This window comes from Daucus carota, chromosome 4 (genome assembly GCF_001625215.2).
Source record: "Daucus carota subsp. sativus chromosome 4, DH1 v3.0, whole genome shotgun sequence".
Lineage (NCBI taxonomy): Eukaryota > Viridiplantae > Streptophyta > Magnoliopsida > Apiales > Apiaceae > Daucus > Daucus carota.
The window spans coordinates 16363803-16375898 of record NC_030384.2 but is presented as its reverse complement, the minus strand read 5'-3'; positions in this window follow the sequence as shown (position 1 = coordinate 16375898).

The window sequence follows — 12096 nt, the reverse complement described above, 5'->3', positions numbered from 1 at the left end:
TGTCATACTACTTAACTTCGGTCTGACAATACATAACATTGTCATGCTAAGCCAAATCGGTATGACAAAGTGTAACAATTGTCATGCTACACAATTCGGTATGACAATGTGCATGTCATGCCACTTGACACGGTATGACAAACCAGGTGCGGTATGACAATCTATATGATTGTCATACCGTGCCCAAAATCAGTTTTAAATAGATTTTCTTTAATATAATTAATTCAATAATTATTCACTTAATTATATTAATCATATAAATTCATAAATTAAATTAATTCAAGTGTGAATCAATTTAATAAATAAATTACATAACTTATATAATTAATTTGAGATGTGAATAAATTAAAAGAATAATTATTTTGAGCACAGCCTTCAGCAGCAGGTCTTCTGACTTCCTTTAAAAGATCTGATTCTTTGTCTTGATTGAACGACCACCTATTGTTGATGCAGAATATTTAATCTGAGTAGCTGACACACAAATGTACTGTCTGGTTCATCTGTATATCTAGCTGAATCAAATATTCTTTATCAATTAAATATTTGAGAAGTGGCTTGTTCGTCGAGTCTTTGTCTTCGTAGTTCATCTTCATAAGTAGAAATAGTTTGGAATCTTCTGAATAAATAAAGTATTAAAACTTTATATCTTTTGGACTTCTGGACGTGCTACAAAATATTATTTGTACACTGAGGCTTGAATATTAATGAACTTCTTTCAGTGGTGTGCAGCAGCATCCTGAAATTCTTCAGACATATGATTTTAATAAATCATTTGACGTTCTTCGTACGGATTCCTTCAGTAGAGCTTGCTAATTTACTTTCTTTCTTATCAGAGTTGAGTTAATACTCTTAAATACAAATAGGCTAAACATGTGCCTTTCAATCTCCCCCTATTTGTTTGTTAACATAACATGCAAATTATTGAGAGGATAACTCAACTAACTGATAAGACAAAGGATTAAACATGAATTGTAAATAGCAAAAGTTTCTGGTATTTCATTAAACATTCACCAGAATTCAAACAAGTACATTAGATTACATAAGGATGTTCTTACTGAACATATATTACAAATTCCTTAACAAATCTAAAGATCAACTTCTCCTTCTTCGATATCAGAATCGTGAAGAATAGGAGTTGACGGTTCTTCTCTGGATGGCACTTCTGATGTAGTGGACTCACCACGCTTCTTACGTTCCCTTGCCAGAGCCAGTTGATGTAACACTTCCATCTCTACAGGATCTTCCCGAAAGTCTGATGGCTGAGATTTAGTAACACCCTTCATCCTTCGAAAGTATTGAGAAACATTTCTTCGGGTGCAGTAAGACAAGATCACATCATCAGCATCAGATTTGGCTTTAGAAGCGAAGCCCTTGGTTGTAGTAGAGTGGATGCTAGAGCCAGTCGTTTAGCAGGATACTTAGGTAATGCCTCCTCATTCAGATTGACAGTGCATAAGAGTTCCTTGTGAATGAACTTAATACAATATGGATTTTTGATAACCTGTGGACTATTAAAGACAGCACAGTCCAACAGCTTGTCACGAAGAAGTTCATTCAGATTGGAGCATCGCTTTACCTTATTACGAAGTACCCAAAGCTCAGACACAGAGAATGATTTAAGAAATTCAACAGATAATCTAAATGAACCATTTCTCCGTGTATATACAATCAGCTCCCACTGTTCTAGCAAGTTATTGACTCCAATAGTCAAATAATCAATTTCTAAAGCAAGGCATGCATAAAGATATCCTCGTCAGGGTTTACCTCTCGAAGATCGTAGATCAGAGATAAAAACTTTCTGTCATTGAAAGGCTCCCTTTGAGGTCCATTGAAAATCCTCTTTGCAATGTCCCAGCTTTTTCCAACCTTCCTTTTGATATCAAGATTCTTCTGCTTGCACGCAGCATCGTAGATTTTCTGCTTTTCAATCTTGATTTGATCTTCTGTTATCAACTTGTCCTCTAGAAGTTTCTGGTAATCACGAAGCTTACGCTTCCTAGCTTCATTCTCAGCTTTAAACTTCCGGACATTCTCTTCATGTTCAGGGTCAACAGGTTCTTCATCCTGAAACAGATAGCTCTCCTCAAATTTGCCTTCTTCCTCTTCTTGACGGTAAGTAGCATCGAAGACGTCATCATCATCCATGTCTTGTGGAAAATCATCATAGTTATCAGAATTAAAGACATTCTCAGATTGATGTGCCGACTCTTTGCCTTTAGACTTTCCAGAATTGTCAGGAGCAGATTCAGAAGTATTCCCTTTGTTACTTTGATTCGAACTATTGCCCCTGTCACCTTTGTCTCCATCTCCTCTATCTCTTCTATTCTCCCCCTTAGTTGAGGGATCCTCTCTGGAGGTATCAGCATCTGACTTTGAGTTCCTTAGGAGTTGATCAAGTTTACTGTCGATATCATCAAATCTTGACATATAAAGAGCATGGTTAGATCTCATCTCGACAGCCAACTCATGTATTTCTTCTTTAAGCTCATCCCTGGAAGAACTGGATGGCCTTTCATCTGCTTTCTTTTCTAGGGTCACCAACTGTGCACCCTTTAGTTTCTCATTTTCTGCAATCATTCGGGCTAATTCAGCTTTCAGCTTAGCCATTTGTTCCTCCAACAGAGCTGTGTTAGTGTGTGCACTCACCTCACGTACACTCAAAGCTGTTTCACTAGCCTCACGTGCATGTGTATCGCTCGGTGTTTGCCTTTCTTCACTCATAGTATTCACTCTTTCAGCTGTACCTGTGTAAACTACCAATGTCCCCTGAGATGGGTTCAAAGGTAGTGGAGGAACAAATTGTCCTCCGAATGCCTGCGAGGGCAGATTTACTTGCACGCTGCCAAGTTCCTCCTGATCATTAAAGAAAGTGCGATCAGTAAAGTTTTCATACATATTAATTGGATTTTGAAAATCTGTGCAATCAGTAAACATAGTAACCTGTGTATCTGTTTGGTCTTGCACTAGCGTGAGTGCTAGCGCAGTGCTTGACTCTGTACAGGGTACCGTGGCAGGACGGTCAACTTCAATGGCATCATTCTGTTGAGAGAATGAGTCCAGAGACTGTTTCATTGCCTGTTCCAAGTCCAAGCCTTTTTGGGAAGGCAAGGATGAGGCTGCAGTTGTCTCCAGGGCTTCCAACCGAGGTTTCTTTATGGAAGACAGAGCTGCGGGTTGACTCGACAAACTGCTTGTACTCCTCTTTCTGGCAATCTTACGAATAGGTTGAGTAGTAGTGATGATTGTTGTGTTTGCAGAAGAAGGAGTAGGTTGAGCAATGTCATCAGCTGGGATATGAACCTGTGTGTTGTCAGGTTCATTGCTGGTAATCTGGAAGACAAAATCAAGGTCACAAACATAATCTGACATATCAATATTAAAGTTAGAAGAGAAGTCAGAAAGTACCTGAGCTACCTGTAGGTCCTTTCGAAAGGACTGCAACTCTGGATTTGAGGTAGAGTCAGCAGGTAGTGGTTGTGAGGTTGATTGTGTTTGTGGGAAAAAGTGGGTGTGTTGTTGTTGTGGTAGTGGTTCAGATGAAGACGGTTGGGTTTCGAAGAAGTTGTATTCCTGACGTTCGTCTTCAACTGTGTGTGTTTGATGCAGAGGGGAATGATGTGGTGATTGGTGTGGTGACTGATGTGGAGATTGATGTGGTGATTGGTGTGGAGATTGATGTGGTGATTGGTGTGGTTCAGGTTGTTGGTGTTCTGGTTGTGGTTGAGGTTGTTGCTGTTGCTGTTCCTGAGCCACTTGAAACTGATGCAGTTGTTGTTGAGCATTGAACTGTTCCAACAAGTATGGAGTTACGACAAGGGGAACATTTTCATGTTTTCTCTTGTTGATCAGAGATTTCATCAGTTTTGTACAGACACGCGCAGTTGGTGCAATTGGAGAATTGAAATATGAATTCTTCTCCGCGTCTGTCATCTTGTCATTCAGAAAGAGCATTAAGAACCGAGGGAAAAAGCATATCACTTTGGCATTCTGTGCAACTGATCGGCTGCTGAGTGGTCCCAACTTCTTTAAAATCGACTGAAGAAGCAACTTGCCAAAGTTGATTCGTCGATTGTAAACAATACAGAATCCAATGATCTGAAGAAGGGAAGATATGATGTTGTAGTTGCTTCGAGTGGTAGGTGAAAAGACTTTCGCCAGCGTATCGAAGAACAAGTCCCACTCAGGTTTAAGATTCCCTTTCAGCATCCTCGGTAAATGAATCTCTCCTTGATAGTGAATGGTCTGAAAGAACTGGACAATCTCAGCATCTGTAGGAATCTCAGCAAAGTTGTTGCGTGGAAATCCAAGAATCCTATTTACATCATCCACAGATATAGTGATACTTCGTCCACCAGCAATATTTCCCGAGACCCTGAAGCTTTCTAGCAGAGTGGTGTTGATGGCAGAGGAGTAAAAATCTTGTAGAGGTCTAATCTGCAAATCAGCAGCTGCAGTGATCGTCGTGCTGACTAAGCTTTGACTGTTGAGGAATCTCACCCAGGGTCTGAATCTCACTAAGCAAATATCAGGGTCCAAGTATCCATTGTAGTTCGTCTCCCCGATCACAAATTGGCCAGCCATTGTTTATAATTAAGAATTGAATTAAGCGAGAATTTTTTAAATAAAAAGTTAATTCTCAAATATCTCGCAAATTTCAATTAATAATTAATTAATCAATTAATCAATTAATTAATAATTCGAATTAAAAGGTTAAACTCGAATTAAAAATTAATTAAATTGAAAATGGTCCAATTAAGTTCCACTAAATCCAACTAAGTCCCAACTGACTTCCAATTAGCCAAACGAGCCCTTAACTTTACTAAAAACCCCAAAATTCGAACTCAAGGTTAGGGTTTCAAAATCAGTTGAATTCAAACAAGTGCAAATCGATCTGTACTGGTATGCCACAGCCAAATAATCACAGAACCGGTAACAAAACGCTTAAACTCGGTCAAACTCGTCCTGACCCGGTCGACTCGGTTGAACTCGGTGAAAACAAAGCAAAATCAGGCAGAGTAACAGCTTAAATCGTGATTAAATAGTAACCAGCAAGCAAAATCGTGCTTGAAAATGAGTAACCAGCAAGTTTTTATGGAAGAAACTTGAAAACCGAGTGGAGTAAGAGTGTGTGTATGCAACAGTGTGTATAGGTGAAGAAGATGAAGTGAAGAAGTGAGTATGACATTGTATAGATATGTCATACGGGTTTTGAACTTCGGTATGACAATCGATTCAATTGTCATACCGAGGTTTAAACAGGCGGTAGGTGAAAAAGTTTAGTATGACAATGGTTGAATATGTCATACGAGTTCAAACTTCGGTATGACAATATAAAGAATTGTCATACCGAGGTTTAAAAGAATCTTGTATGACAAACTTCACATTGTCATACGGGAGTCAAAAACCGGTACATAAACTCGGTATGACAATCTATCAGATTGTCATGCCGAGTTAAATAAAATTAACAACACAGAAATATATATAAATATTATGATTTTTGATTTTCTTTTGAAATAAAACCTTTTACACATAAAATCAAAAACCTAATACAAATAATATATAATATATTACACATATATTTTGTAAAATTCAACTTTAATTAAGTATAAATATTTATGAATTTAACTTTAATTCATTAAAATGAATTAACTTAAAAACTAATATTTATGTTTAATTAATTTTGAAAAATACAAAATAGACACAAATAATTATCTAAATGCTTGAGAAATAATACAGGTGAGTATATAGCACTTAGAAAATTACAGAGACATGCATAATTACACAGAAAATTATCAGATAATTTACAAACAATTATATAAAATCTAATAAAATATATATATTACACAGAAAATTCACAAAAATATATAATAATATATAGAACAAATATATAATATATACAAAGAGAATCATGGCATATTTAACATCCCTAACTCACAAACCAACTTAGAGAAAGTGGATTCATCAAGTGGTTTAATGAAGATGTCAGCAATTTGATCAGCCGTGGGTACAAAATGTAACACCACAGTTCCATTCATGACATGTTCTCGAATAAAATGATACCTGATATCTATGTGCTTGGTCCTGGAGTGTTGCACTGGATTGTTTGAAATGGCTATGGCACTGGTGTTGTCACAAAATATAGGAATTTTGTCGACAGAAATACCATAATCATTTAACTGATTTCTGATCCAGAGAATCTGAGCACAACAACTGCCAGCCGCAATGTACTCAGCTTCAGCAGTAGAAGTGGACACAGAGTGTTGCTTCTTGCTGTACCAGGAAACCAACCGACGTCCTAGAAATTGACAGCTTCCAGACGTACTCTTTCTATCAATCCTGCAACCTGCATAATCAGAATCTGTATAGCCGGTTAAGTCAAAACCAGTATTCTTAGGGTACCAAATACCTAATCCAGGTGTACCCTTAAGATATCTAAAGATTCTTTTGACGGCTATAAGATGTGATTCCTTAGGATCAGCCTGAAACCTAGCACATAAACATGTTGCAAACATGATATCTGGTCTACTAGCAGTGAGATAGAGTAATGAGCCAGTCATACCTCGATAGCTTGAGATATCAACTTTCTTACCAGATTTATCCTGGTCAAGCTTAGTGGCAGTGGCCATGGGTGTCTTTGCCGGTGAACAGTCTTCTAGATTGTACTTTCGAAGAAGATCTCTGACATACTTGGATTGGCAAATGAATATTCCATCTTCCTTTTGGCTTACTTGAAGACCAAGGAAGTAGGACAATTCACCCATCATACTCATCTCATAATTACTCTGCATTAACTTAGCAAACCTCTTGCACAAGTTATCATTAGTAGAACCAAATATAATATCATCAACATATATTTGAACAAATATCATATCATTATCATGCAATTTGTAAAAGAGAGTTTTGTCTATGACACCTCTAGTAAATTTATTTTCAATTAAAAACTCAGAGAGGGTGTCATACCATGTCCTTGGTGATTGCTTAAGCACATAGACAGCTTTGAATAGGAAGTACACAAAATCAGCAAACTCTGGATTTTCAAAGCCAGGGGGCTGTTCCAGATATACTTCTTCTTCTAGCTTTCCATTCAGAAATGCACTTTTCACATCCATCTGATAAACCTTGAAGTTGGAGTGTGCAGCAAATGCAAGAAATATTCTGATGGCTTCAAGACGTGCAACTGGAGCATAGGTTTCATCGTAGTCAATTCCTTCTTCCTGAGAATATCCTTTTGCAACCAGTCTGTCTTTGTTTCTTACAACAATGCCATCACCATCTAACTTGTTACGGAAGACCCATCTAGATCCAATTGTAGACTTTCCTTTTGGTCTTGGAACCAGGGCCCAGACTTCTTGTCTCTCAAATTGATTGAGTTCTTCTTGCATGGCAAGAACCCAATCAGGATCAGCAAGTGCTTCATCTATTTTCTTTGGTTCTAATTGTGAAAGAAAGCCAGAGAATAAACATTCATTTGTCGTAGCACTTCTAGTCCTTACAACAACATCAGGATCACCAATAATCAGATCAAAGGGATGATCTCTGCTCCAAATCCTTTCCCTTGGAAGTTGTGTCCTTGATGATTCAGCAGTATTATCATTAGGCTGATGTGTATGACTAGTTGATCCACCAGCTCCCCCTGAGTTGTTGCCAGGATGACTTGATGATCCACCACTAGCATCAGTGGAATCTCCAGCATTATTGCCATTTCCTCCACCATTGCCTGGATCATTATCATTGTTGTCATCACCTGTTGCAACCTCAGGTGGCACATCATCATCTGAATCAGAATCTGGATAGTTATCAAACTTCAGAGATTCAGATGGATCAGCAGATTGTAAACTTGGTAGTTTAGTGTCATCAAATGTTACATTGACACTAACTTTCACTGACAGAGTATCAATTACAAAAACTCTATAAGCATTATTTTTATAACCAACAAAAATTGCTTCAGATGCCTTTGGCTCAAACTTGTTCAAGTTCTCTTCACCATCCTTGAGAACATAACACTTGGCTCCAAAGACATGAAGATGTTTGACATAAGGTTTCTTGTTGTTATACAGATGAAATGGAGTTTTCATATGATCCTTGTTGATCAAAGTTCTATTCTGGGTATAGCAGGCAGTAGACACAGCTTCAGCCCAAAAGTACAGAGGAAGCTTTGCTTCAGCAATCATAGTCCTTGCAGCTTCGATCAGTGTACGATTCTTTCTTTCGACGACTCCATTCTGCTGAGGAGTCCTTGGTGCTGAATACTGCCTTCTAATTCCCTTTTCAGAGTAAAAGTTGATTAGAGTTTGATTCTTGAATTCTGTGCCATTGTCTGACCTTACAGCTTTGACTGGCACACCTTTATCCAATTCAACTAACTTTATATGATCAATCACTGTCAACGGGGTTTCATCCTTAGAAGCCAGGAAGTAAACCCAAGTAAATTTTGAGAAATCATCCACAATAACCAAGGCATATCTTCCTCCATCAATGGATGCAACATTCACAGGGCCAAACAAATCCATATGTAACAAATGAAGTGGATCTGTAATGGTATTGATGGTTTTGCCTTTGTGAGATGCTCTCTTCGCTTTTCCTTTCTGACAAGCTTCACAAAGATCATCAGTTGAGAATTCCAGGGAAGGCAACCCTCTCATTAGATCTCTCTTGACTAGAGAGTTCATGGTTTTGAAGTTGAGGTGTGAGAGCTTCTTATGCCATAACCAACTATCTTCAGCAGACGCTTTGGCGTAGAAACAGTGAACTTCGTTTCCTGGTCCTGAAGACAAATCAGCTACGAATATATTGCCTTTCCTTATGCCACATAGTGAAGGACGCTTATCCTTGATATGTTTAATGATACATATCTCCTTTTCAAAATGAACATAATATCCTTTGTCACAGAATTGACTGACACTCAGGAGATTATGTTGAAGTCCTTCAACTATTGCAATATCTTCTATGATGATCCTTCCAATTTTGTACTTGCCATATCCCACAGTACGACCTTTGCTATTATCAGCAAAACTGACTGTAGGGCCAGCTCCTTCTCTTATGTCTTCCAGCAGGGATTTATTGCCAGTCATGTGCATTGACGCTCCACTATCAAGCACCCAGGTAACACGAACAATTCCACTGGCACCCTGCAAAAGACAACTTGATTAAACATTCTTTGGGACCCACACTTGATTGGGTCCAGCATACTTAAAAAACTGATTTCTATCAGGTAATACAACAGAGCCTCTTGGACTGATACTTGGTTCTGATTTGACTGAACTTACTTCCTTAACAACAGCCTTAAAAACCTTGGTTTTAGGCTTTGGAACATAAGTCTCCTTCCTGACACGAGGAGGACTAGCAGTCTTTGATCTAGCATGCTTATTGTTTGTGTGTTGTCTAGGAGATGTGTTTTCATTTTTAGCATGCAAATTTCTAAAATAAGCAGACATCATATTGAAAGCACAAGTCATGCAATTATCAACACCACAACATTTATGACATGCATCAAAAGTAGGAACAACAGGATTATCAGTCATAGTAGTAGGAACCTCAATGGATTCTACTCTAACCTTGTTATCAGATTTAAAGTTCTCAGTAGAATGACATCTATTGTTCTTGTTTTTACTATTCACAAAATTATTAGGCTTGTTGAATTTAGTTCTCTCAGAGTTGACACCTAAACCAGCTTTAGGCAATCTAACATTGCCTTTCACTTTGATTGGTTTCAGTGATGTCCGGATCTCATCTCTCTTCTCATTACTCTCTTTCAATTTAAGGTCTTCCTGTTTGAGTTCATATCTAATGACAACAGGAGTCTCTAAAAGAGGTTCAGCTTCTGAGGTTTTAAACAAAGGTTTAAGGGAATCTTTCAAAACAAAAGGAATCCCTCTTTCCTCAGCACTCTTCTTAAAAGGAGTAATGTTACTAGCCTTACCTACGGATTTGTTATAGTCAAAACCTATTCCAACAGTTCTCTTGATCTCTTGTTTATCATTAAGTTCTTTGACTATAGTGGAGGCATCCTTAAAGGCTTTACACTTAAATTTCTCTTCCTCTAGCTGAAGTCTTAAAGCAATCTCACCTTTCTCTAGAACTTTGACTTTAGCACATTGTAATCCTAAATCCATAGTCAATTGTTCTATTTTAGGTTTTAATACTTTCATCTAATTCATCTTATAAGCATGAATTTCAAAGACTAAAGTATCAATTTTAAGATTGGCAGCTTTCATCTTTTTAATAGCATCATCTCTTTCAAGTCCTAATTGCATAAACAGTTTAGGGCATGTAGGATCTACCTGAAAGCTTCCAGCAGGAGGAGGTGAAGATGATCCAGCATTAGCCATGAGAGCAACATTCCCAATCTGCTCTTCTTCATCACTATCTGTATCATCCCAGCTTTTCCCTTCTGCCAGATATGATTTGCTCTTGAAGCTTTGATTTCCAGAAGTACCCTGATGCTTTCTCACAAGTGCATCATACTTCTGCTTCAGCTCATCGTACGAATCTTTTCTCTTTCCTTGAACCTTGGGCTGTTTGCATTCAGTTGCAAAGTGTCCAGGTTCACCACAGTTGAAACATTTGAACTTGCTTCTATCCACCATCCCAGTCTTGTATCCTCCTTTGCTTGTTGAAGATGAATAGCCTCCCTTCTGAAACTTACTAACAGTAGGTTTGTATTTATAGGAAGGGTTCTTCCGGAATCTCATGTTTCCAAACTTCTTGGCAAACAGGGATAGAGATTGATCTTCTAACTGTTCAAGCTCTTCCATTGTATAGAACTCTTCGTCACCACTGGAAGAAGCAGTCTGACCCATCTCAGGTACAACAAATTCCTGAGTAGTCTTAGAAGGAACAACAACATCCCTCTTCTTTTCTTCCAGTACAGGTGACTCAACAACTAGAGCTCTCGAATGGTTCTGTGTTTTACCCCAGCCATATCTCTGTTTACTCTGAACTTGCTCCAGTTCATAAGTTTTTAAAACTCCGTAGAGTCTTTCCAGAGAAATCTCATTCAGATCTCTTCTTTCCCTGATGGCAGTGATTCTGTGTTCCAGATGTTCGGGAAGGGTTAAGAGAAACTTCATGTTGACCTCTTTCTTGTCGTAGAATTTCCCATTCAGATTTAAATTATTTATCAAATTATTAAGTCTGATAAATACTTCTGAAATCCCTTCACCGGGATGGGAACCAAACTGTTCATACTGAGCCATCAGTATCTCTTTCTTGTTTTCCCTAACTTCCTCTGAGCCTTCATTGATAATCTCTAACGTATCCCAGATTTGCTTGGCGTTCGTACAATTTACAACAGCATTGTACATCACTGGATCTAGAGATTCAACCAAAATTAGTTGAAGAGCATCATCTAAATTCATCTGTTCACTCTCTTCATCTGTGTACTCAGAAAGTTCTTTCGGAATGATCTGATGAGGTATTAACACACCATCCTCTTCGTGTGCTAATATGACATTCATCGGAGTAGTAACACCTTTGTCCAAAATCCCGATGTATTTTCTGTTCGCAGTGCGGAGGAATAGGAACATGTGCCTCTTCCATAGGCCAAAGTGTTCCTTGCTGAACGGTGGGATTTTAATGCTACTGATCTTTTGTGTACTCATGTTTAAGGATTTGAAGTGAATAGTGTTGAGATGAGATTTGGATTTTTAAAAAAAAATATTTTAAATCAAAATTAATTTTTGGAATAAAATTAATTCGAATAAAAAATATTTGGACGTTACAGAGTGTGTATAGGATCTGATACGGAAAATGGTATCAACCGCTCTGATGCCAATTGTTAGGTCCAGAAACGATTGTAGAAGGGGGGGTTGAATACAATCGTCACAAAATAATCGCGGCGGAATAATCTGATCGGAGTTTAACTTGTTAATCAGATTTAAATTAATTAATATAACAATTTTTAAGTCGTTATATAATTAATATGGTTCGTTTTAAAGTCCACTAGTTCGTAGAATAAATTTGACAGGAAGTATTCTAACTTAGCGGAATAAAACAACCGAATGATCAAAGCACAGAAAACTGTGGATATAACGAATAGCAAGTTACAAACAACTTGAAAGTTTACAAAGCTTTGAACATTTACAAATGAAGAGGTGA